The sequence below is a fragment of the Vombatus ursinus genome, unplaced genomic scaffold (genome assembly GCF_900497805.2).
Source record: "Vombatus ursinus unplaced genomic scaffold, bare-nosed wombat genome assembly UNPS02005659.1, whole genome shotgun sequence".
In the NCBI taxonomy this organism is placed as follows: Eukaryota; Metazoa; Chordata; class Mammalia; order Diprotodontia; family Vombatidae; genus Vombatus; species Vombatus ursinus.
Window position 1 is genome coordinate 25,043,961 of NW_020945437.1, and position 26,728 is coordinate 25,070,688.

A 26,728-nucleotide genomic window follows, 5' to 3' on the forward strand; every position below is an offset into this window, starting at 1 on the left:
CTCTCTCTCTCTCTCTCTCTCTCTCTCTCTCTCTCTCTCTCTCTCTCCTCTTCCCCCCTCTCTTCCCCCCCTCTGTCTCTCTCTCCCTCTTCTTCCCTCCCTCTTCTCATCTACTTCTCTTTTTCTCTTTCTCTCACCTCTCTCTTCTTTCTTTCTCTTTCTCTCTCCTCCTTTCTTCCTTACATCTTCTCCTAGTGTGTAATGAAGAGTCCTGGGGGAGAGATAAAGCAGAGAAACAGAACTTTAGACCAATATCACTTGCAAATATTGATGCAAAAATTTTCAATAAAATACTAGCAAAATGACTACAGCAGCATAAGCTTTACTATGACCAAGCTGCATTCGTGTTAGGGATGTGAGGATGGTTTAATATTAGGAAAACAATATAAACAATCATATTAAAAACAATACTCCCTAAATGATATGATTACATCAATAGATACAAAAAAGGCCTTTGACAAAGTATAACACTTGTTGATGCTAAAAACCTTACAAAGCACAAGGAATAGATGGACAGTTTTCTACTATAATAAAAAGTATACATTTAAAGCCCAAAACTAGAATTTTCTGTAATTGGGAAACATTAGAAACTTTGCTCAATAATTCCAAAAATATTGTAAGAATGCTCCCCCTTTTTTCACTACTATTTGATATAGTCATAGAAATGCTAATGAGAACAATAAGACAAGAGATAGAAATGTAAGATGTAACTACTGGAAGAGAGGAGACAAAATTCTTCCTATTTGCAAATAACATATTGGTTTTCTTAGAATACCCTAGGAAATTAGCGAAAAAAAAATACTGAGACAATAAATTGCTGCAGTAAAGTTGCAAAATAAATCCACAAAAGTCATCAACATTTTTATACAGCAATAACAAAATCCAGGAGGAAATAGTAGAAGAGAAGAGTCTTGGGGCTAAGTCAGGAAACCTTGGGTCTGGTCCTGGATTTGGACCGATTTGCTGTTGGCCCTCTTGGAGCCTCACCTTCATCCATGGAAAAATGAGGAGATCAGATGATCTCTAAGGTTCCTTCTAGCGTTAACATTTTATGTTCTAGCTGAGGCAGGCAGATGGTTAGTGAGGAAAATTATTTGTAAACTTTAAAAAAATCCACAAAGGAAAGCCATTAAATTTCCTTATCTGTAAAATTAGGGGGTATCTTCCACCTCTAAATCTATGCTTGAATGAATCTCTTCAGTTTCTCCCTCTAGTCTGAAGCGCCCACAGATTGTTTCATTCAAAACCAGGGCTGGCCAGGAGCTCCCCAACAGACACTGGACACTCTGAGCTGAAACCTATTCCCAAGGTTTACCATGTTTCTCAACTGCCTTGGGTCTGGAACCTAAGGGGAAACACCTTGGGCCACCAGCTTACAAGAAAGGTAAGCCCCTCAACTGAGGAGGCCCAGAAAAAGGAGAAACATAACCTCTTTTAGTCAAGGAGAGAGAAGAATAGAGAGGAAGTGTTCTTGTTGATAATAATCTTTCCTTACGCCACACATTTTGGCACTTAATCATCTGCTGTCTGTGGGGAAATGATTCCTCCCTTATTGTTAGCAGGAATTGTATATTATTTACTGTCTTTGTAAGCTATAATAAGAAGAATCCCTCTGCTAGGGGTGGGGGCCTTTACAGTTTGGAAAACTTCTTTTCACCCTTTATATATTTAATATCAAGTAGTCATTTTTCCAGTGCTTTACAGTTTATATATAACTTTCCTCACTAATAATTCCATGAAGGTGCAAGTATTATTAGGTCCATTTTGCAGATGGGGAAACTGAGGTTCAGAAAGGAGGAGAAACTTGTCTAGGGTTAAAGACAGTAAGTGATGATGTTGGGGATTTGAACATTGATGACCCACTTCCTATTCCCATGAAATTTCTTGAAAATCCCTTCTCTTTTGAGTGAAACCTGATAAATTGCAAAGCTGGGCACTACGGAAGACAGTGAGAAAGACTTAGGAAGAATAACTAGAAAGACAAAGCAGTAGAGAAATGCCCATTGTTTCATAGGAGGCAAGTGCCTCCAAAAATAGTAGTTATGTAAAGACAGTCTTTCTCTTAATGCACAAAGAATGGGTGATAAAGTGAGGTAGAGATTATAATGTAAAAAGATGAAAACAACCTTACAGGTATTATAGAGTGTTGGTGGGATGAGATTAAGGTCTAGATTACAGTAATGGTGGAATGAGATTCAGGTCAATATTATAGCAGTGGTGGGATAGGATTCTGGACTGGAATGTAGCAATGGTAGGATGCGATTCAAGTCTAGAATACAGCAATTTGAATGTATAATGTTTAAAAGGAATGGATAAAGGCAAAGCCAAGATGACAGGGTAGAGGCAACAACAGCTGAACTCTTCCAACATTCTCCTCCAAACAACTTTTTAAAAATGCATCAAATTGAATGGAGTGGCAGAGCCAACAAATGGTGAGATATTTTCCCAGCCTTAGACAATTTAGGAGGTTAGCAGAAGAAGTCTGTTCCGCAGGGATTGGAGCTGGCCTAAAGCACACAAAGCGGCAGTGGCAGCATCCAGAGTTCTCAGCCCAGAGATGGTAAGGGGGTCAGACAGCTGGTCAAAAAGAGATTACAGGGGACTATTTGCTGCCACTGGGTGCAGGATAAAAGGGAGGGTAGATGAAGGGAGGCAGTGGTCAGAAGCAAAACAGACTTTTGAGGAGGGACATGGTAAAAAGAGAGAATAGGATGAAGAAAATAGGATGGAGGGAAATACATATTAATCATAACTGTGAATGTGAATGAAATGAACTCATTCATAAAACATAAACAGATGGCAGAATGGATTAGAAACCAGAATCCAACAATATGTTGTATTCAAGAGGCACACTTGACACAGAAAAACACATAGAGTTAAAATAAGGGGTTGGAACAGAATCTATTAGGCTTCAGCTGAAGTAAAAAAAAAAAAAGTGGTGGTAGCAACCAAGATCTCAGACAAAACAAAAGCAAAAAGAGACCTAATTAAAAGAGATAATCAGGGAAATTACATTTTGCTAAAAGGTGCCATATGTAAGAGGAGGCAGATATGTGGCTCAGTGGATAGAGTGCTAGACTTGGAGTCAGAAAGACCTGCATTCAAAGTTGGCCTCACATATTTACTAGCTGTGTGGCCCTGGGCAAGTCACTTAACCCCAATTGCATAGCAATCAATCAATCAATCAATAAATAAATAAAAATAAAATTTAAAAAAATTATAATAGAGATGGTTTCAGAAAAACCTGGGAAGACCTATGTTAACTGATGTAAAGTAAAGTGAATAAAACCAGGAAGTCATTGTATACACTAACAACAATATTGTAATGATGATCAACTGTGACACTTACTTACTCTGATCAATACAATGATCCAAGACAATTCCAAAGGACTCATGGTGAAAAATGCTATCTACCTCCAGAGATAGAACTGTTGAACTCTGAGTGAAAATTGAAGTGTAATTTTCTCACTTTCTTTATTTTTCTTGCTTTTTGTAACATGGCTAATATGGAAATATGTTTTCAATGATTTCATATGTGTAATTGATATGATGTTGCTTGCCTTCTCAGTGAGTGGGAGAGAGGTTGGAAGGAGTAAGAAAATTTGGAACTCAAAATTTAAAAAAAAGAGTGTTAAAAATAAATAATAATTTTTAGTGATTTATTTTTTTATTAATTTATTTTGATTTATCAACAATCACTTCCATATGCTTTTGAGTTTAAAATTTTTTCTCCCCCTTCCTCCCCACCACCCTCCCCAAGACGGCACACAATCTGATATAGGCTATACATATACATTCCGATTAAACATATTTTCACATTAGTGATGTTGTAAGTAAGAATCAGAACCAATAGAAGGAACCACCAGAAAGAGGAAACAAACAGAAGAGAAAAAAAAATAGCAAATAGTATGCTTTGATCTGCATTTAAATTCCATAGTTCTTTCTTTGGATGTGGATAGCATTTTCCATCACGAGGCCTTTGGAGATGTCTTAGAACCTTGTATTACTGGGAAGGGTTAAGTTTATCAATATTAGTCATTGCACAACATGGCTGCTATTGTGTACAACATTCTCTTGGTTCTGCTCAGTTCACTCAGCATCAGACCATGCAAGTCTTTCCAGGTTTTTCTGAAGTCAGCCTGTTCATCATTTCTTATAGCACAATAGTATTCCATTACATTCATATGCCACAACTTGTTCAGCCATTCCTCAATTGATGGGCATCCTCTCAATTTCCAGTTCTTTGCCACCACAAAAAGAGCTGCTATGAATATTTTTGTACATGTGGGTCCTTTTCCCATTTGTATGATCTCTTTGGGATATAGTATTAGAAGTGCTATTGTTGAATAATATTTTTTAAAAAGTATATATGATTCAAATAATCTATCTAAATCCAAATGCTATTATACACAATTGGGAAACACTAGAAGTGTTTCCAATAAATATAGGAGGAAAACAAAGAGGAAAAAAAGAATAGATAATAATTACAACAATAGTTCTCAATATTAATACAACTCTCCAATGATCTACATGCCAACCCATCCATGCATACCAATCTTTAGAAACTCTCATCCATGTACCCCTATGAAATGATCACAGAGAGTCCATCTAATGAGTGAGGCTTTCTTTTAGATCTCTTGATATTGCATGGATATCTTGGTTTTTCAAAGGCTCTGTCAACGAAACAAATCTCTGATGGATTCTGCCACACTAGAAATATTTCAAGTATGGTCCTGGTTACAAACTATGTCTCCTTTTCAAGGCTCAGTCTAAGTACAGAGAGGCTTATCATTAGTAAACTGGCCATCTGACAATGAATTATTCGGCTATGATAACATCATCATCATCATCATAACACACAGAACAGGTTAAGCTTTGCAAAGCCTTTTCCTGAAAACAATCTGGTGAGGTAGGTACTGGGAGTACAATTACCCTCATGTTAGAAATAATGAAACTGAGAGTTGGAGAGGAAAAGAAACTTGCCCAGTGTCACAGAACCAGTAAGCCAGTAAGTCTGGAGTTAAATTCATACCTCATGACTACAACTTCCTAATGTGGAAACATAGTGGGAAACATGTGAGAGAGGATCATAGGAAGGGGGAGAACAGTAGAAACATACAAAAGACTCCCCAGTCAGATGGAAATAGATCATGAGTTACTTTCTTTTCAGTCTTACCCTCTCCACTTGCTTCTTCCCTTCTGCCTACAAACATATTTAGATCTTTACTATCCTAAAAAGAAATTGAAAAGAAAAAACAAACTTCTGGACCTTCTTATCCCCTTGATCTACTGTCCTATATCTCTCATCCCTTTAACTGAAAACTTCCAGAAAGTCATCTCACTCAAAGCTTCCATTTACCATGCTCCCTTTCTTCAGTCTCTGGGACTGAGCTTGTCATCTTCCCCTCCAATTTACCCTTTCTCCAAACTTTTCTACTTTTGCTATTGACACCACTGTCTCTCTAGTCATCAAGGCTTAGAATGTTGGAATCATTTTTTACTCTTCCCTTTGTGTCACTATTTGCATCTACAGTTTGTTAATTCTCTCTCCTTGGAACCCAACCACTCCTTGGCTATCCTGAAATCACTATGATGGTTCCAACCTTCAGCACCGATCATCTAGACTACAATCATAGCCTCCAAATGGTCTCCCTGCCTCCAATCTCTCCACACTGTAAAGTCATCCCCACAGTAGCCAGAGTAATGTTGCTAAGGCACAGGTCAGTAGATTAAGCACCTACACTCTGCAAGTCACTCCCTTGTTCAAAATTTGTTAGGAGTTTCCTATTTGGCTGTAAGATGAAATAAAAACTCACAATCTGGTTCCAGCTTACCTTTTCAGTAGTACTCAGTAAAACTTACTTTCATGCTAGGTGGCAGCAGGGGATAGAGCACTGGGCCTGGAATCTTGAAGACCTGAGTTCAAATCCAGCATCCGACAGTTACTGGCTGTGTGACACTAGACCAATTTACTTAATCTCTGTCTTCTTCAGTCTCTTCAACTGTAAAATTAGGATAATAATAGCAGCTACCTCCTGGGTTTGCAACAAGGCAATCCTGTTTTGCCTCTATGACTGATTCTTTATGCTGCTCTCAACAATTATTCCAGACTTCTGCTTCTCTCTTCAAGGTTCCCACAGCAACTGAGGTCTTTGCCATGGACTTTAATAAAAAAAAATTAAGACTATTCACCAAGATTTCCTTCTTCTCCCATCCTCTGTGTCAGTCACCTCCTCTTCCTCTCACACCTTGACATCATCTCCCACCATTTCCTCTTTTATTCTGTTCTATGATGAAGCTGTGGTCTTCTCCCCACCAAGGCCAATCCATCTACATGCATCCTTGATGCCATCCCTTCCAGCCTTCCCCTCAGGTTGCCCTCACTATCAACCCCCTCTCTTCCCAATCTCTCTCTACCTACTAGTTCCTTCACCTCGGCCTATAAACTGTCCCAAGTCTTCCTATCCCTAAACAACTCTCACTAGAGACTACCATCTCTGCGTCATTAACTGCCTATTGTTCATTTAGAACCAGATGTCCTGAGACATCTGAGACATAATATGTCCAAAAGAGAACTCAACATCTCTCCCCTCCAAACATTCCCTATTTCTGTTGAAGGCACCAGCATTCTTCTAGTTTCCCAGGCTTGTAACCTAACCATCATCTTTGATTCTTCACTTTCCCTTATCCCCCATACTCAACCAGCTGCCAACTTATGTCTTTCCATCATCCGCAATCTCTATCCAATACCATCCCCGTCTCCCTACTCTTGTGGCTGCTATGTTACCTGTGTTACCTCTGGCCTGAGTTACTGAAAAAATCTCCTACTAGGTCTTACTGCAGCCATTCTTTCTTTGCAATTCATCCTTCATATAGCTGCCAAAGGGATATTCCTAAAACATGTCTCTGAACCATCCTACTCAATAAACTGCAGAGGCTTCCTGTTACCTAAAGGATCAAATATCAAGTAACTCATTCTGTTTGGATCGTTGCAATCTGGCCCCTTTTAATCTTTCCAGTCTGCTTTTATGTTCATCCCCTCTACACATTGTACAATATGGTGATGCTGGCCTATTTGCCAGCCTAGGGAAAAGAAGACTGTGGGAAACAGCTTCGATGTTTTCAAGTGTTTAAAGCACTGTCATATAGAAGAGGAAATTAACTTGTCTTCGATGGCCCCAGAGGGCATCATCAGGAGCCCTGGGGAGAGAGGGAGAGAGGAAGCTGACAATTGGCAAATTTAGATATTACATAAGGAAACTTCCCCACAGTTAGAGCTGGTCCAAAGTGGGATGAGTGGCTTGAGGAGACGGTATGGTGCCCCTTTATTGAAAGTCTTTGAGCATAGGTTGAATGACCTCTCTGGTATGGTGCAGACAGGGATAATAGGTTGGACTAGATGTTCCCTAAGGTCCCTTCTATGTCTCATATTCTGTGATTTCCGTCATTCTGTGAATACCCAAACAGCCCATTCCTATTGGGAGACCCAGGATGCCTTAGAGACCCTTGATTTTTCAAAGTTCACAAAATGGGGTCAGCCCCCACTTCCTTTGCTCACCAGGTCCCCTTCACTGCTCCCAGCTCTCTCACCCCTCACACCCTCTGCTACTTGTTCTAGATACTCCAGTGTTCATCTCTACACTTTTTCATAGATGGTCCCCCATGCCTGGAATACTCTCCCTCCCTCCATCTAACTCTGAGAATCCTAGTTTTCTTTAAGACACAGCTCAAGTTCCCCACCTTCTACACAAAACCTTTCTGAAGCTGCTAGTGCAAACTCCCCAGACTACCTTGTATTCATTTTGTATGTATTACTATACTCTTACAGGTCACAGACCCAATTGTCTCTGAAAATGACCCCTAGAGTCTCTAGCCAAGAGTCCTTTGGTCAGTAGATCAAGTGAGGCAGCCCCAGGAAAGGCCTTTTGACTCTGTCCCCTTCTCTTCACTCACCAGCCTCTACCCTAGTTCAGACCCTCATGGTTTCTCATCTGGACTATTGTAATAACCTCCTAATTAGCCTCCCTGCCTCAAGTCTCTCCTGTCTCCAATTTATTCTTCCCACAACTATCAGATTGATATTCATAAAATATAGATGTGACTGTCACTCTCTACTTAAAAATCTTTTGTGGCTCTTGAAATGACTTTTTATTATTTGCATATATTTTTGAGTTTATTTTCTTGTGTACGTGTTAAATTCCCCAGGAGAATGTAAGCTTCCTGAGCAGAGGGACTGTTTTGTTTTTTGTCTTCGTATCTCTAGTGCTTTATACATATTAGATACTAATAGATACTAATCCATGAGTGAATTTTCTGGCTTCTGTCAATCAATCATCAAGCATATATTTAGTGCCTACTCTGGGTCAGACATAATGCCTCCCACACTCACATTGATTTTAAATTGGTTCATAAAATCCAAAAGCTGTTGGGAATCTCAGAAGCTACTGATTTTTCCTTCAACAAAATCCCTGACAAGTGGTTGTTCAGCGGATGCCTCAAGATCTCCTGTGACAGGAAAGCAGCCCACTTCCTCCCCGGGCAGCCCACTTTACCTTGCAGAAGTTCTAATCATTAGGAAGTTTTTTGTGACATCAAGACTAAATCTCCCTTTTCACCCATTGCTCCTTGCTCTGCCCTCTAGGCTGAAGTAGGAAAAAAATCCAAATCTTCTTCCCAGTGACAACTCACTCAAAACATAGGATACTGTATCTCCTTACTGTCATAGCAATTCTGGGGTTGGGAAAGAACAGTCCCGTGCAACATCTAGCATTTCTTCACAAGTAGCCTCTCCAGCAGTGACCTCCAGTTAGTGTCTCAGGACTTCTGACCAACCCTCTCCAATTTGAACACCTGGCTTTGAGTCTAAATCTTCCCTTGGGGCAAGTCCCTTCCCTTTCTGGGGATCAGTTTCCCCCTTTGCAAAACAAGGCAGTAGGACAAGATAGTCTCTATGACTAACGTTCTGTGATTCTTCTCCTTATTTTCTCTACGTGTTTCATATTATCTTATTAATTTTCGTATTCCGTGGTATCTAGGTAGAATGCAGCAGAGTGGATTGGATGAACTCTACACTTCCCAATTTTTGGCCTGAAGTTCCCATGATTCTCTAATTCAAAGCCAAAGCTGGCTTGGAGCTTCCCAGAAAGACACTGGGTGCCCTGAGCTGAAACCTTTTCCTAAGACTCATCAGGATCTTTACCTCCCCTATGGCCAGAATCTGAGAAGACATGCCCTAGGCTACCTTACAGGAAAGGCAGCCCCCTAGCCCAAGGGCCTCAGGGAAAGGAGAAGATGCAATCTCTTTCAGTCAAAGAGTGTGTGAGAGAGAGAGGAAATGTTCTTGCTAATAATAATCTTTTCTCTGCCCTACACATCTCGGCACTTACTCATTTACTGTCTGTGGGGAAATGATCCTTCACTGTTAGCAGAAGTTGGATGTTATTATTACTGTCTTGGTACACTATAATAAGAAGAATCTCTCAGGTGGGGAGGGGTTACTTTACAGTTTATAAAATGTGTTTTCATCTTATCTCAATAAACAGTAATAACTCCCATTTTATAGGCGTTTACAATTTTTTTAAAAAGCATTTTCTTCCAATTTCCTTGTCAGAGGTAGTGAGAGTATTTCCTATTTTATAGAGGGGAAAACTGAAAATCAGAGAAGGTAATCAATTTGCCCAGGAAAACAGTCAGTAAGGGATGGAACTGGAGGCTTGAACCCAGGTGTCCTGACTTCTAGTCCCTTGAAACTTTTCTTACATCACCTCTCTTTCTGGTGCCCCAGATCAAGTGGTAAAGCTGGGTACTTAGGAAGGCAGTGAGAACAAAATGGGAAGAATGCTTTCAGAAGAAGAAAAACAGGGACAGAGAAGCTTAAGTGATGTTTAATAATTTCCAGCAGACAATGACAGAAAAGAGGGACAAAAGTGATACTCAAACTTGGAGTGTGGTGATGAAGTAGGGTAGTGAAGGTCATGGAAGAAGGTGAGGGCATTGCCCCAGGCAACACGAAGTCACACAATGTTCAAAAAAATTGATAATATTAATAAGAGCTACAAGAGTTGCACCGAGGTTGCTTTCAGTGACCTACAGATGATGAGTTTGTATCCTAACAACGTAATTCCAAAAAAGAGTTGTTTTACCCATCTAGAAAATGGTCTACAGAACATTAAACAGGAATAAGTACTGAACTTAGGATTTTATCAGTGTAAGGGTGAGCAGTCGTCCTCTATCAATGCCAGCCACATCTTCTCTGAAACACATAGTACTAGAGAATTATCTGGGGCAATGAGAAGTTAAATGATTTGCCCAGAATCACACAACCCTTATGTGTGCAAGGCAGGATTTGAACCTGGGTCTTCCTGATTTTGAGTCTAGCTCCCTAGCCACTATAGTCCAGAGGTGTCAGACTTTGGGCTTCTGGTGAGCACCTGCCTCTAGAACCAGATTAAAATATAATTGAGAAATGTTTAACAAAATTAATAAAAATACAACACAACATAGATGATGCTAATTTGGATTTTCTAAGTCAATATGCAGCCCACAGGGATGCTTTCCATTTGAGTTTGATTTTACTATACTACCGCCTACTATGTCTTTATATATTAAATATAAAAGAATAATAGCAGGAAAGCAATTCATCTAAGGAATGTTTCTGTATAAATGTGATCAAAAAGATAGAAAAAGAAATTATCACAATATTTATAACAATAATAATAAACAGCTAAGATCTGAGAGAGATATTAAAAAGGAAGTCCTCTCTGGGCAAAATTGGTATAAACAACCCTTTATATGTTGACAAATAAAATTGAAACAAATGTGGATTTGTTTATGGAAATGAAGGGGTTTATGACAAAAATTTAGAAGCCCACTATTGCCACCAGAAATTTCAGATGGGTGTCCTTAAGGAACCTAGACTTCCTAACAATGTAGATTATTCAAAGCAAAAACTGCCACCCATTATTGTAGGTTACAGAAATTTAGTATACACTGATTGCCTAGCAAGACATGTTCTCCAACCCTTCCAGAACCTCTTTTTGAGAAGGGCACCCAGATCATGCCCCAGAAAGCTCCTCATCCTGGAAGATCACTTCATTCCTGGAACTCATAATTTGGATGTACCTTCTGACCCTGGGTCCCTGGCTCCTTCCAGAGCTGCCATTAAGAAGAGTGCCCAGGCCAGCTGTTTTTTTTTTTTCATTTTCCACCAGGCTGCACCCCTCTAGATTCTTCCATCATGACTCTGAACCTTCTTTTCCTTCCCCCTTTCTTAATTTCCCTTTGTGTATTGTCTTCCCTATTAGAATGTAAGCTCCTTGAGGTCAGGGACTGTCTTTCTTTTAGCTTGCATTTGTATTCCCATTACTTATTACAGTGTCTAACACCTGCTCGTTGACTGATTGACATAATCTGGTGGCTAGAATTTTCCATCAGAAATTTGCTCTTTCTCATAGACTAAGAGACAAATAGACACTCTGCTAATAAGGACCTCAAAATAACCCAGAGAATTCAACTCATAAATTGTACTGGGATCAGTCATTATCCCATTGCTTCCAATTGCCTGGATGTTACACTGATCCATAAAAGTTCGACAATGATGTTTTCAATATATGCCACCACCTTATTTCTCATAACCTCCAAGCTTAGAGGAATGAAAGGTTTTCAAAACATAGAGACTTAGCACCGATGTCAAAATTATCTTGGAAGCAGATGAAGTGCATGTCATCCCTGTAGTCCTGACTACTGCTGGAATTATGCTTAAGATGCTCTTAATGAGCTTACACCCTAAACCTTTACTCCATCTACAAACATCAGTTATTTTGTCTACCTGTGGAACAATCCATGGAATGTAAAATCATAATAAAGTTGTGACTCATCTTAGGACTCTTTCTAGCTGAATTTCACTGGAAAAAATGAGGACAAGATGATGATGATAATCTCCTCAAAGCCCATCTCATCAGCCAGGTCATGAGGGGAGACGCAGTGGAAGGGAAGTGCATTTATGTAATACCTACTATGTGCCAGGCACTGTGCTAAGTGTTTTTTACAGATATTATCTCATTTGATCCTCACAACAATCCTGGAAGGTAGGTGCTATTGCTGCTGCCATTAAGTCATTTTAGTCATGTCTGACTCTTTCCAGACCAATCAGCCCATGAGTAGCCACTGCACTGCCAGCCTGAGAGAAATAGGGAGACTCAGTCTCAGAAAAAAGAAATTATACGAGGACAGGTGGAGCTATGGAGGAATCTTCCTAAGGACAGGTAGCAAATACCACTATGGCAGAAGTGAGATGAGAAAGCTATTGAAAACCTGTAGAAAGGCATTAGAAGATTACATCAATATCTAGCCATCAGTGCAGTAGAAACCTTGAACACCATATCACCGAATTAAAGGCAACAAAAAAGAACATATGTTCAGCAGTATATGGAAAACAAAAGTAGATGAGCAATTCATGCTTCCATGAATCCATAGCTGGAAGCAAAAATTAAAAGGTTAAGGCATTAATACAAGGAATGCAATACAAAGAACAGAAGAAACGACTCAACAGCAATCAAGCACTCCACTATAGAGGTTTGAAAAAAAAATTTGAAGAGAGTGAGACCCACCACCCTCCTACCCCTCTTCCCTACAAAGAAGAAAGATATGGAAAATCTCTGTTTGTCTATATAATAAATCTAACACAATCAACATGTGAGTTGCAGTGCAAGTTGAAAATGCAAAATGACAACCGTGGCCAAGAATTCTTGGACACCATTAATAAAATGGGAACAGAACAGCTAGGTCAATGGCAGGGGTAGCGACGGGGCTACTGAAACAGTAGCTTCTCTGTAAAACTAGAAGGTGGCTGGGCCAGATAAGATCCTTAATTATTGGCTCAAATGCTTGACGACGCTGTAGGAGTTATTAGCAAATTATTTGATTAGCTTCCTCTGGCCTGATCCCATCCTTCTTGACAGAAGGCATCATACACCTACTACCAAAAAATCAGAACACTAAAGACCCCTAGAACTATGAGCCAGTTCTGTGTTTGTATACTTTCTAAAAGCATTCACAGCTTGTATCACTGAAAAGATTCATAAACACTAGAAAATTCTATATAGCTAGACAACAAGAAGAATGTGCCTAATGGTTCCCAATTACTAGGATTATAAAGACTGACTTACAAGTCCAGTAATTACTGAACTAGCTGCCTGAGTAAGTTGTAATGTTGATGCTGCCTTTTGGGATGATTGCAAAGCCTTTCACTTGGCTCCGGACTCATGACTTACTCATGACATACAAGTCAAGAGAATTATTGGTATCCTGAAATCAAAACTCAATGAGAAGAATATATTCAAAGCAATTGATACTTACACATAACTGTCTCAGTCTAAGCATATACTTTCAGAACTGAAAAAATGAATTGTAATGAATTTGCAAAGTGCCCTAACAAAAACCAATTTTTCTTAATATTTTAATAAAACCCAGGCTCCATTACCCTAAGGAAGCTAAGGAAAGAGGAATATATGTTCTCGTCAAAAAGGAGAAAGAAGATTGATAGGCATTTCAAAACATATGGAAACTTAATATAAAATTACAAAAATACCTTTAGAAAAGTGGACATCACTTCATTGAATAACAGTAAAGGCTCATTAAATGTAACTAAAAGTGTTTTACTTCTAACTACGAAACAGCTAAGGATCCAAGGATAAAAACATCCATATAAGTATCACCAATAATATATTGACAAGGAAGCATCCAACAAATAAATCATTTGTTTAACTTGTAGAGATAGAAGGGCTTAGGTTGGCAATTCAAGAATAGGTCATTGCCAATAGAAATCACAGAAAGGTTATCCCTAAGGATGCTGGACTTATTGACCAATTCAGTTTATGGAAGAAAATGGTAAAGACTGTGCAGCACATCATTTCAAACTACAAAAATTTTAGTACCGACCAAAAACAAGACATGATCTGGTGGCTAGGATTACAAATCATAAGCTTGCTATTTTTAACAAACTAACAGATGACAAATCCTTATTCTATAAACATAGACCACAAAATCTGAATAAATCAATAAACTGTACTAGACCAGACTGTTACCATAGAACCATACTGGCCACAATTTCCTGGACATAACACTGATTCATAAAAATTTAAGAAAGACATTTCTAGTAGATATCACCATCTCAAATATTCATAATCTCTAAGTTAAGTAGGATGAAAAGCTTTCATAATGTGGAGACCTAGCCAATGAAATGGGAATCTTATTGGAACAGGATGGAGTACATAGCTAACTAGCATCATCTTCTGTTCTACAGGAGTTGTGCAGATGCTTTCAGAGAGCCTGCAGAAGATGAGCTGACATCTCAGTATTCTCATTCAATTACCCAAAGCAGTTATTTTCTCTACCTCAGCAACGATGCACAGAACATTAAATATAAAAGAATAAATAGCAAGGTATATTTCTGTAATAAATTCCATGGAAAAAGACGAGGAGAATGAAATTGTTAATAGTAGTGATGATGATTACTAATAATACACATTTATTAAGAATTTAGAGTTTACCAAGTGCTTTACTCACAATCATCTTTTGGGGGTAGGTACTAGAAGTATTATCATACACATTTTATGGCTTAAGAAACCGAGGCTCAGCGAGAGCAAGTCACTAGCCAGTAAGCATAAAACTATAATTTTAGTTCAGGCTTCCTGATTCCAAATTCAATGGCTAGTCCACTATAGAATAGACAGCAGAAATACATCATGCGTCTGTAGGGAAATATCTGGGTAAAAATTAGGGGAGCATTGGTGAATAACATTTGGATGAAAATAATGGGAAGACAGAACAGAAGTGAATTTGTGATGGGCATATACTTTGGACTACCCAGCCAAATGAAGGATATGAATGATGAGTTTTTATTTTCACCTTCCAACTCGCCTTTTCTACTGGCTCTCTTCTCTCTTTTTACAAATACAATGTCCCTCACCTAAGAAATATCATCTATTGAGCTTATTTGATCATGATTTATAGAGCTCTACCTCTCAGACAGGCAGGTGGTACAGTGGATAGAGCACTGAAGCTTGTGTCAGGAAGACCTGAGTTCAAATCTAGCCTCAGACACTTGCTAGTTGTATAATCCAGGGCAAGTCATCTCTGTCTGCCTTAATTTCCTCAACTGTAAAATGGAGATAGTTATAGCACCTACCTCCCAGAGTTGTTGTGAGATGATTTTTGTGAAGTGCTTAGCACAGTGTCTGCCGTATAGTAGGCACTTACTAAGAACTTATTTCCTTCCTTCTTCCTTTCTCCTCCCTTTCACTGCAAACTTCTAGAAAGAAATGTTTATGTCACTATCTTTATTTTCTCACTTTCTCTATTTTCTCAGTTCAACACATTCTAATCTGGCTTCCATTTGTACTGCTTTAGTGAAAGTGCTGTCTCAAAGGTCACCAAAAACCTGCTAATTGCCTGGAATCAAAGCTTAAGGGGAAGAACGACCAATTACTAGGATTACTCTAATGACCTTTTCTCCTCATTTTCCTTGATCTTTGCAGCAGTTCACACAACTGACCATCTCCTCCTTCTGGATATCCTCTCCTCCTTTGGCTACTATGACAGTGCTCTTTCCTAGTTTTCCTCCTATTTCTCTGATCACTCATTCTCAGTCTTGGGGCAATCTTCCTCCTCCTCCTAAATGTAAGTCTCCCCAGGCACTATTTATGTTTTCTTCTTTCTTTGCATTCTTTCCCAATTTTCTCATTCACTCAAATGGCTTCAAGTATCTCCTCTGTGCAAGTGACTCCCTATTCTATAACTAAATGATAAAAGGAAAGCATTCTCCTTCTCCTCCTCCTTCTTCTCCTTCTCTTCCTCCTTCACCTTCTCCCCCTCCTTCTCCTTCCTTATTATCTAATATTTACAAAGTGCTTTAAAGTTTACAAAATGTTTATGCATTATCTCATTTGAGCCCCTGGACAAACAACCCTGTAAAGTAGATGCTGTTATCACCCCCATTTTACAGACGAAGAAACTGAGGCTTAGAAAGGTTAAGTGATTTGCCCAAGGTCAAGTCAGCAGTCCTTTATTAAGCATCTACAATGTGCCAGGCACTGTGCTGAGCAACGGGTCACATAGCTACTAAGTGTCTGAGACAAGATCTGAACTCCCATCTTTCTGACTCTAAATTCCTCACCCTATCCACGGCACCACTTAGCTGTAGACATGGAGTGAGAAGATCAGGTGTGCATTCTAACATTTACTAGCTTCACCTCTCTGTGCTTCAGTTTCCTTTCTCCTCTATAACATGAGAAGCTTGGGCTGGATCGTCTTTAAGGTCCTTTTCAACTCTATAATGGAAAGATTGATGGACTTGGACTCAGAAGAGAACTGGATTTCCATCCCACTTCCGGTCCTTGTTAAATATACCACTTACTTTCTCTGAACCTCAGTTTCTTAATCTGTAAAATGAGTGTAATAATTCTTACTCTACCTTCTCTCATATGGAAATTGTCAAGAAAGCACTTTGTAACCCTAAAGCTACAGAGAAATATGAGACATTAACCTCTGCCTCAGTTTCCTCATCTATAAAATGGGGATAACAATAGCATCTACCTCCCAGGGTTGTTGTGAGGACCAAATAAGACAATAATTGTAAAGCCTTAGCACAATGCCTGGCACATAGTAGGTGGTTAATGAAGCTTGCTCCCTTCCCCTGTTGTTATTATGTCCGCTAACATCTTCCTTAAAGGCCTTTTCAAGGGGTGACCCCGGCCTCTCAAAGGCTGTGTCAGCTGAGTGCAAACCCCAATAGGCTCCGCTTCCACTTCTGGAAAGGCTTTAAGGACAGGCCTTAAGGTCAGGAGACGAATAGTCATCCAACCAGTTAGCCAGTCAGGCAGTCACTGACCAAGCATTGATTAAGCACTCATTACATATCAGGCACCATACTAAGCACTGGAAACAAAAACCCTAAGGCAACAACAACAAAAACCCAAACTCACAAGTCCTGCCCTCAAGATGCATACGTTCTAATGGAAGTAAGAGCGTGTAAATAACCAGGCACGCACAAGATAGAACTACATCTATATGTCTACGCATATCTCTATATCTCTTTCCATATCTATATCTATCTCTGTATACCTATCTCTCTCTCTCTTTCTCTCTGCCAAGCACTGATGTATGTATATATGTGCATGTGTGTATATGTATATGTACGTATGTGTGTATGTATATGTGTGTATATGTCTATGTACATATATATGTATGTACATGAAGCAAAAGATGATTTGAAGGGGAAGGAATTAGCAGGTGGTAGAAAAGGGAAAGACTTCCCGCAGAAGAGAAGATTTGAACTCTTGACAGAAGCCAAGTAAACTAACAAGTGGAAGTGAAGGGACAGAGTATTCTACCTAAATAATTCAGTCAGTGGAAGACTAGGAACTTCAAGGAAGCCAGTGTAGCCAGTTTGTGGGGGTGGGGGGAATAAAGTATAAGAAGGCTGGATAGATAGGAAGGATGTTGTTGTTGTTGAATTGTTTCAGCAATGGGTCACATAGCTACTAAGTGTCTGAGACAAGATCTGAACCCCATCTGGAGTTTTCTTGGCAAAGATAGTGGAGTGATTTCTCATTTCCTTCTCCAATTCATTTTACCGATGAGGAAACTGAGGCAAATGGGGTTAAGTGACTTGCCCAGGGTCACACAGCTAGGAAGTGTCTGAGGCTAGATTTGAATTCAGGCAGATGAATCTTCCTGACTCCAGGCCTGGCGCTCTATCCACTGCGCCAGCTAGGTGCCCCAGATGGGAAGGAACTAGGTTATAAAAAGCTTTAAATGCCAAGCAAAAGAGTTTATTTTTGATTCTGGAGGTAATAGGGAGCTACCAGAAGTCCGGAGTGATATGGTTAGACCTGTGCTTAAGAAAAATCATATTGGTGGGACAGCTCAGTCACGCAGTGGATAAAGTTCCAGCCTTGGAATCAGAAGGACCTGGGTTCAAATCTGGGCTCAGACACTTGACACTTACTAGCTGTGTGACCCTGGGCAAGTCATTTAACCCCAATTGCCTCACCGAAAAAAAAAAAGAAAAATCACATTGGCAGCTGAGTAGGGGATGGATTGGAGTGTGGGGAGAGACTGGATGCAGGAGTAACAGTGAGAAAGCCATTTCAGTAGGCCAGGAGAGAGGTGATGGAAGCCTGAATGGAGGTGGTTGATAAACAGCTTAATTAAGTCAGAGAATTGCATCATTCCGCTGGTCAAAGGATGATGAATTTTTTGCGCACAGCAACTCTCCAATGTTATAGGGAGCAGGGACCTGTAGCTCTGGCAGAATTACCCATAGCAGAGGCAGCTAGATGGTGCAGTGGATAGAGCACTGGCCTTAGAATCAGGAGGACCTGAGTTAAAATCTGGCCTCAGACACTTTACACTTACTAGCTGTGTGACCCTGGGCAAGTCACTTAACCCCATTGCCTAGGCAAAAATAAAAAAGAATTACTCATAGCACTGACATAATAGATTCTTGAATAAACATTATTACTCTTACAAGGTCCCAGCTCTGACATTCTATGTTCTATTTTTTAAATCTCCTTGTAGCTCTTAAGATAGGAAGGTAATTGTGCAGAGATGGGGAAAATAAAGAGAGAGAGAGAGAGAGAGAGAATCTTTGTCTAGGGCCACTCAAAAGTGTCTGAGGCTGTATTTGAACTCAGGTCTTCCTGATGCCAGGCCAAAAGCTCTATCCACTGTGCCACCTGGCTGCCTCTATAATAATAGTATAATCACTAGCCTTTATATATTGCTTCAAGCCTTGCAAAGTGCTATATATATATAATGTATATATATATATGTGTGTATATATATATATATATAATCTCATTTAGTCCTCACAACAATTGTGTGCGATCATTATCCCCATTTTGCAGATGAGGAAACAGAGGGAGACAAAGGAGAAGTGACGTGCTCAGATCACACAGCTAGGAAGTGTCTGAGTCAGGGATTTGAACTCAGGTCTTTCTGATTCCAGGTCCAGAGCTCTATGCACCACAGCACTAGCTATCTGCCACAATTGTCTAATTCAAAGCCATGGCTGACCTAAAGCTCTACCACGGATGGCCACGCTGAGCTAAAACCTTTCCAAAACCAAAGCTCATCAGCAAACTCACCATCCTGGGCCTGGAACCTGACAGGACTCACCTCGGGCCACTTAGCAAGGAGGACAGCCCCTCCGCCTGATCTGCAGCTTCCTGTGTGAGTGTGAGGGCGAGAAAGGAAACCTCCTAGCTCTTAATAATCTTTTCGCTACCCCACACATCTCAGCGCTTAATCATCTGCTGTCTGTAGGGAAATGATTCTTCCTTTACCGTTAGCAGTGATTGTAGGTTATTATTAACGTCTGCCTAAGCCATAATAACAGCAAATCCTCAGCAGGGAGGAGATGCTTTACTGTTATTTTTAAGCTATAGTTTACAGTTTAAAAAGTACATTCTTAATCATTATGTCACATAATGATAGTATCTCTCATTGTTATTTTGTTTTCACATTTTACAAAATATCTTTCTCACAGCAACCCTTATGGGATTTAGAATTTTCCCCCTAGATTTGGGATTTCATTGGTGTAGGGAAATCCCAGAGTGAAAACTTCCTCCATATAAAACACAGTTTAACAGCTCATCTGTAACTCATAGTCTTAAAGCCTGGGGAATTGAGAGGTTAGCTATACCCAGGGTCACACAATCAGTACTTGTCATAGGCAAGGTTTGAACCCAGCCCTTGCAGACTCCAAAGTTGGCCCTCTATCTCCTATATTACGCACTACCTAAGGGGTGGAGGGGAGACAGTATCATACACATTTCACAGATGGGGAAATTGAGGCTCAGAAAAAAGGGTGATATGCCAAAACTCAGCTAGTACGTGGCACAGCTGGGAAGCCAACCCAGGTCTCTCAAGTTCTATGGTTTCTCTATAACCCTGTGAATTCAGCAGCAGTTACTTTTACTTTTCTATTGGAGAAATGAAGGAGACAGGCTTTTAGCAAAGTAAAGTGACCTGCTCAGGGTCACATCATGTAGCTACCCGGTATCTGAACAAGGAATTGAACCTGGGCGTCCAGAGTTCAAGTCCAGCCTGCTTACCACTACTTCTCCCTGTAGGATTCTGCCTTTCCTTAATCATAAAGCTCTAGAGGGCCAGGACCATACTATTTTTTCATCACTGTGTCCCCAGGGCCCAACACATGTCCCTGCATGTATTTGGTATTTAATAAAGGTTCGCTGGATTTTTAATATGTGTTAGTTGATATAGTGGAAACCTTCCTGGATGCCCCTGAAAGGGTCCAGAGGCCCCACAGAGGACCAGAAAGTTTGCAATAGGCAGATAAGGCTGAGAACCCGAGTTTTCTACCTGGACACCTCTCTTCCATTTTTAAAATCCTTCCTGAATGCCATTTACTCTATGAAGTCTTCCTGGATGCACCCTACTTTGGCTGGGGGGCTTCTGTGGCTCTCTGTCTTCTAGATGCCCTGGATGGATACATGCAATGTACAACTAATCCTATTTTATCAATATTTCAGTTCATTTGTCCATACATCTACCCTATGGCTATTTATCTATGCATCTAGGAAAACTTGCACTGGACACAGGAGATTTATATCCCTGGGAAATTCATGGGATAGGAATCTGTGCTGAAACTGGAGGAGGGAGGAGGCCAGGAGGGTATTCCACCTCCTCCTGGGAGAGCTATAAACTATCCCACTACTTCTTAGCAGACCTACCAAATAGCATGGTACCAGTCATTTCTTCAAAGGAAATGATGAAAATCCATTCCACTTTCTTATTTCTGCACTACAAACTATCCCTGCTCCTTATTCCTCCATTTGAACAAATGCACATCCTACTTCCTTCCATGGATGCATCACAGAAATCATCCCCCCTATTTATTTCTCCAAAGAGAACCACAGAGAAACCATCCCTTTTTCTTTATTTCTTCAACACAATCTCACTTCCTTATTTTAAAATGGAAACCATCTCCCTTCCTTATTTCATTAATACAATTACACTTCCTTATTCTTAAATACAAACCATTCCCCTTACTTATTATTCAACACAATCTTGCTTCCTTATTTCTGCAATACAAACCATCCCTCTTTCTTATTTCTGTAACACAAATAATCCCCATTATTTATTTTTCCAGCACAAACCATCCCCCTTTCTTATTTTTCCAAAGGGAACCACTGAGAAACTGTCTCCCTTTCTTATTTATTCAACAATCTTCTCACTTGTTCTGTAAAAAAAATTTTTTTCTTATTAATTTGTTTAGCATAAAACACCCCCTCCTTATTTCTTCAACACAATCTCAATCCATTCAGATGAGTGTCTTCATTCCTGACTCTCCTGGATTTGTTCTCAGTGCCCTCTGTCTGGGTACCTTCATCTCTTCCTCTCCCTTCAGATATCCCAAACTCTGTACCCTTTTTCAGCTCCTTATACATGGATTGTCTTCCTGTATCAGACTATAAACTCCTTGAGGGCAGGTTCTTTATTTCTGCTTCCATTTGCATTCCCAGTGCTTAGCATAGCACCAGGCAAATGTTTAATAAATGTTTGCTGATTTGACCACAAACCATTCTACTTCCTTATTTATTCAACATAAACCACCACCTTTCCTTATATCTGCAACATGAATAATCTTTCTTATTTCTGTGGTATAAACTATACCCCTTCTTTATTTATCCTAAGGGAACGACAGTAAATACATCCCTATACAAACCATCCTCCTTCCTTATTTCTTCAACACAGAATAATTTGTCCTAATTCATCTGGCTGAAAAGATTAACAAATCATGCTACTTCCCTCCTTTTTTCCTTAGAAGCCAGGCTGAAACCATTCCTCTTCAGTGCAAGGCATTCTACTATGCCCTAGGGATACAAAGAATAAAAATTTTAAAAAGTCCTTGCCCTCCAGGAGCTTACATTCTACTGGAGAGGGGTGGGGGTTGGGATATAAAAATACAAAGTAATTTGAGATGAGGAGGGAGAACATTTCAGACACCCTGAAACCGTCAGGATGAAGGTACAGGTACAGAGAGAGGGCACAGCTAGGTGTCACAGTGGGTAGAGCATTGGGCTTGGAATCAGGGAGATTCAGTAGTCTTCAAAATTTCAAATCCGGCCTGACACTAGCTGTGTGACCCTGGGCGACTTATTTAACCCTGTTTACCTCAGTTTCCTCATCTGTAAAATGAGCTGGAGAAGGAAATGGCAAATCAATCCAGTCTCTTTGCTAAGAAAACCCCAAATAGGTCGCGAAAATTTGGACTCAACTGACCAACAACAAATAGAGACAGAAGATGGAATGTCACGATACAACTAGCAGGCCGATTTAATTAGAGTGGAGAAGTATGCAAAGGAGAATAATAGGAAATAATTGTGGAGAAGTAATCTAGGGACAAGTTATGGAGGTCTTTAAATGCCAATGACTTATTCCTGTAATGGCGACAGCACGCAGACTATCCTCTTTCCTCTCAGGCCCCAGGGGAGATAAGGGTCCCACTTTGTCCATCCTCTGATCCCCCACCCCTCAGCTCAGAGTTACCTGCTTGCCCATGGGCTCACAGACACTTCCCAGAGAGCCTTCCCCTTCTGGGTTCAAGAGTACACAAAGTGGAGTCTGCCCTCAGTCCTCTTTCCAGGATCCCTGTCCCCTCCTGGGTTCGCTTAAGGCTTACCTCTTTCCTCAGTGTCCTCCAGGTTGCTGCAACCATTGACCTTGGGCTATACTGTCCCTGAGGAAGAGCTGGAAAGGGACCAATCAGTCCTGCTCACCAGGCCAGAGTCCTCTCTGTCGACTGACGAGAGGCTGAGTGAGACGGACCATGTAAACACAGGGACATTCCCACCAGGGGTGGTACCCCTCCCCCTTCCCTCCCACTTGTGAATAGTGTGTTTAAATTCCAAAACTATTTCATCTCCCTGAATAATTCTATATTCACTTAGGCCCTATGGAGCAGGCAGAACTGTCTCCTCCTTGACATTCTCCTCTAGGTTTTCAGGGCACCATTCTCTCCTGGTTCTCCTTCTACCTTTCAGACTACTCTTTCTCAGTCTCCTTTGCTGGATCTCCCTCCAGATCTTGCCCACTAAACTTGGACTCTGTCCTGTGCCCTCTTCTCTTCTTTCTCTATACTCTTTCACTTGGTGAGCTCATCATTTCCCATAGATTTATCTTCTCTATGCTGATAATACTTACATCTACTTATCTCTCTGTCAACCTCCATTCTCACATTTTCAACTGTTCTATTGGACGTCTCAAACTAGATGTCCCAGAAAAACCTTAAACTCAACATGTGTAAAACTGAGCTTATTATCTTTCCTCCTAAACTCTCCCTTCCTCTAAACTTCCCTATTATTGTTGAAGGCACCATTATCCTCCCAGTCCCCTAGGTTCGAATCCTAGGTACAATCTTTGACTCTTGTCTCTCCCATCACCATCCCCCCTCTCATGTCCAATCTTTTGCCAGGGTCCACCAATTTGATCTTTGTAATATCTTTCAGATATTCCTCCTTTCCTCCTTTAACATTGCCACAATTTTGATGTAGTTCCCTATCATCTCATACCTGGACTACTACAATAACCTGCTGGTTGTTCTTTCTGCCACATCTTTCCCAAGTGCAATCCATTCTCCAAGCAGCTGTCAAAGTGATCTTCCGCACCTTTTCAGACTTTTCACGCTTTGCTCACCCCCATGCACTGGCCATCTTGCCATCCTTGCATAAGACACTCCATCTCCTGACTGTAGGCATTTTCAGTGGCTCTGTCCCATGCCTGGAATGCTCTCCCTCCTTATCTCTACATTTGGTTTCCCTGGCTTCCTACAAATCTCACCTTCTCTAGAAACCTTTCTTGGTCTCCTATAATGCTTCTGCCTTCCCTTTGTTGGTTATCTCCAATTTATCATATCAGTATCATTTTTGTACGTAGTTGTTTGCATGTTATCTCCTCCATTAGATTGTGAGCTCCTTGCAAGCAGGGACTACTTTTGCCTTTCTTTGCATCCCTAGCACTTAGCACAGTGCCTGGCAGCTTAATAAATATTGATTGACCGACTGACCTTCCAACTCTGCCATTCCATGATTTCTTCTACCCTGACATTCTATGTTCTAAGATTTCCTCCAGCTCTGACATTCTGTGTTCTAAGGTTCCTTCCAGCTCTGACATCTATGTAACCTGCACATCAATCAACTTGGAAAACTGTTTACATTTCCTCTCAACTCTATATGACACTTTACAAGTTATTTGACCTCTATGGAGCCAACTAAGAATTCTTAGCTTGAAAAGGAGATGAGTTTGAAGAGGAATTGGGACATAATTCCTTTCTTTTAGTCTCCTAAGGGAAGCCATTGTAGCAAAGAGGAGACTTTTTAAATGTAGTTCCACCGGGCACAAGCCACTGAAAGGCCAATTTCAATTCAATATAAGGAAGAAACTTCCAAACTACCAAAGCCACTTCACAATGGAATGGATTCAGCTTAGAGAGTGAAAGCTCCCCATCACGGTTGGTTTGCTTTCAACAAGGCATTTGGCAAAAGCTCTCCGGCTCACCTCATGAATAAGATGGTGAGATGTGGTCTAGATGATAGCATAGTTAGATGGGTTCAGAACTGATTGAATGACCCGACCCAAAGAATAGTCATTCATTGATTAACAGCAGCTCCAAAAGGTCTCCAGTGAAGTGCCCAAGGATCTGTCCTTGGCTCTGTACTGATCTCAATCACTTGAATGAAGATATAGTTAGTTCTTTCATCATATCTGCTGGTGATTCAGAGTTGGGAAGGATAGGCAACACTGCTTAACTTTTAGGCTCCGTAAAAAAAAAAATATCAAGGCTGCCTATAACAACTGGTGAAATCTAAGAGGGTAAAATCCAATAAGTATGAATGTAAATTACTGCATTTGGATTAAAAAACAAACAAATTCATATGTCCAATATGGGAGTGATATTGCTTGACCACATAACAGGTTCATGTGAAGATGATCTGAGAATTTGAGTGGACTGCAAGCAACCTGTAAGTCAATGGTATAACATGACAGCTAGGAGAGCTAATTTGATTTCAGGTGACACTAAGTGTGGCATGGCATCCAGCATAAGGGAGATAATAGGCCCACTGCTTTCTACCTCAGCCAGACTACGACTGAAGTCTTGTGTTCACATATGGGCACTATATTTGAGGGAGGACATGGACAAAATGGAGAGTAGCCAGAGAAGCATGACTGGAATAATGAGGGGCCCAGAAACCGCGTGATGGAAAAGTCATTTGAAGGAACCGTGGATGCTTAGCTTGGAGAAGAAAATACTTGAGGAAAATTATAACTAGAGCAAAGTATTTGAATGGATTGATATATAGAAGAGGCGTTAGAATGGTTTTGGGTGATCCCAGGGATCAGCTCTGGGGACACAAAAGCAGGGCTATCTCAGGAGGTGATGAGCTCACCGTCAGTGGAGGTCTTAGCTGGAGGTCTTACTTAACTTCTGGCCTCTTCTCCTACTAATAAGACAACCAGCCTAATTCAACCTTTCATAGCCTTATGGTTGTTGTTTAGTTGTTTTCAGTCTGTCCAGTCCTTCATGACCCCATTTGGGGTTTTCTTGGCAAAGATACTGGGGTGGTTTGGCATTTCCTTTTCTAGCTCATTTTACAGATGAGGAAACTGAGGCAAACAGGGTGAAGTGGCTTGCCCAAGGTCACACAGTTAAGTGTCTGAGGCCGTATTTGAACTCAGGAAGATGAGTCTTCTTGACTCCAGTCCCAGCACTCTATCCATTGCACCACTTAGCTAGCTGTCTTTCAACTGAACTCTTACAATATTCTTGTAATTGACTTCCCTACCAATAGTTCCTTCCTTCTCTAATCAATCTTCCCCACAGTGGCCAGAATGATTTTGTGAAAGCATAGGTCTGACCATGTCACTCTCTAGTGGCTCCCCTTGCCTCCAGAATGAAACACAAACTCCTCTGTTTGGCATTTAACATTTTTCACTTAGACTGACTTCATATTACTTCCCCTCACATACTCTGTGTTTTAGCTAACCAGGACTATTTGCTGTTCCTTTATTGGACAGTCCGTCTAACTGCCTCTCTGCCCTGTCCCCTTTGCAAGGAATGCCCTCCCTTTTCCTGATGGATCGTCTAGTTCAGCTCCCTTTTGGAATTCCTGCCTCCCTTCTAGGACCGTAGGCTTTTAAGTTTCATCTTAGAATGGGTCTTACAGACCATCTAGTCCTACTCTATTAATTTTATGGACAAGGAAAGAAACTGAGGCCTAGAGAGTGAAATGAATGGCCCAAAGTCACCCAAGCAGTGAATGGCAGAGCCAGGATTCAGACCCACGGTCTCTAACTCCCAATCCAGATCTTTGTCCACAGAATGAATGTGCCAGCTCTCTCCTACATGAGACTTTTCCTGGCCTTCCCTAGTTTTTAGTGTTTCTGATCCCTCATCCCTTGAAATAACTTTGTATGCAATTTCTATTTTCAGAGGCAGTGTGGAGGTGGTGGATAGGGAGCAACCAGCCTCAGAGTCACCAAATCCTACCTCTGACACAGACTGGTCATAGGACCTCAGGCAAATCATTTACCTCCTCCCTGTGGATCCAAGCGACCCTTTAACTAGGAGTCACAGAGGAGCTGCTGGTAGAGAGCATTTCTTCATTAGAGCTCTCTACTATGGGATCACAAGTCTGGGCAAAAA

At 40.6% G+C, this 26,728-nt stretch overlaps 1 protein-coding gene across 5 annotated transcripts in view; it reads right to left on the minus strand.

The window, feature by feature from the left end:
* P2RY6 (pyrimidinergic receptor P2Y6) overlaps positions 1 to 26,728 on the minus strand; it is a 104,856-nt gene that overhangs the window by 21,707 nt on the left and 56,421 nt on the right. The window contains exons 1-2 of one of the 5 annotated variants that reach the window (XM_027848282.1): positions 19,180 to 19,240; positions 138 to 211 (exon numbers count right to left, since the gene is read on the minus strand). The gene's annotated coding sequence lies outside the window, so the exon portion shown is untranslated. Of the gene's footprint in view, positions 1 to 137; positions 212 to 5,834; positions 5,940 to 19,148; positions 19,241 to 26,728 lie in introns of those variants that run through there. The other 4 variants (XM_027848284.1, XM_027848281.1, XM_027848285.1 and 1 more) reach the window with 4 other exon arrangements.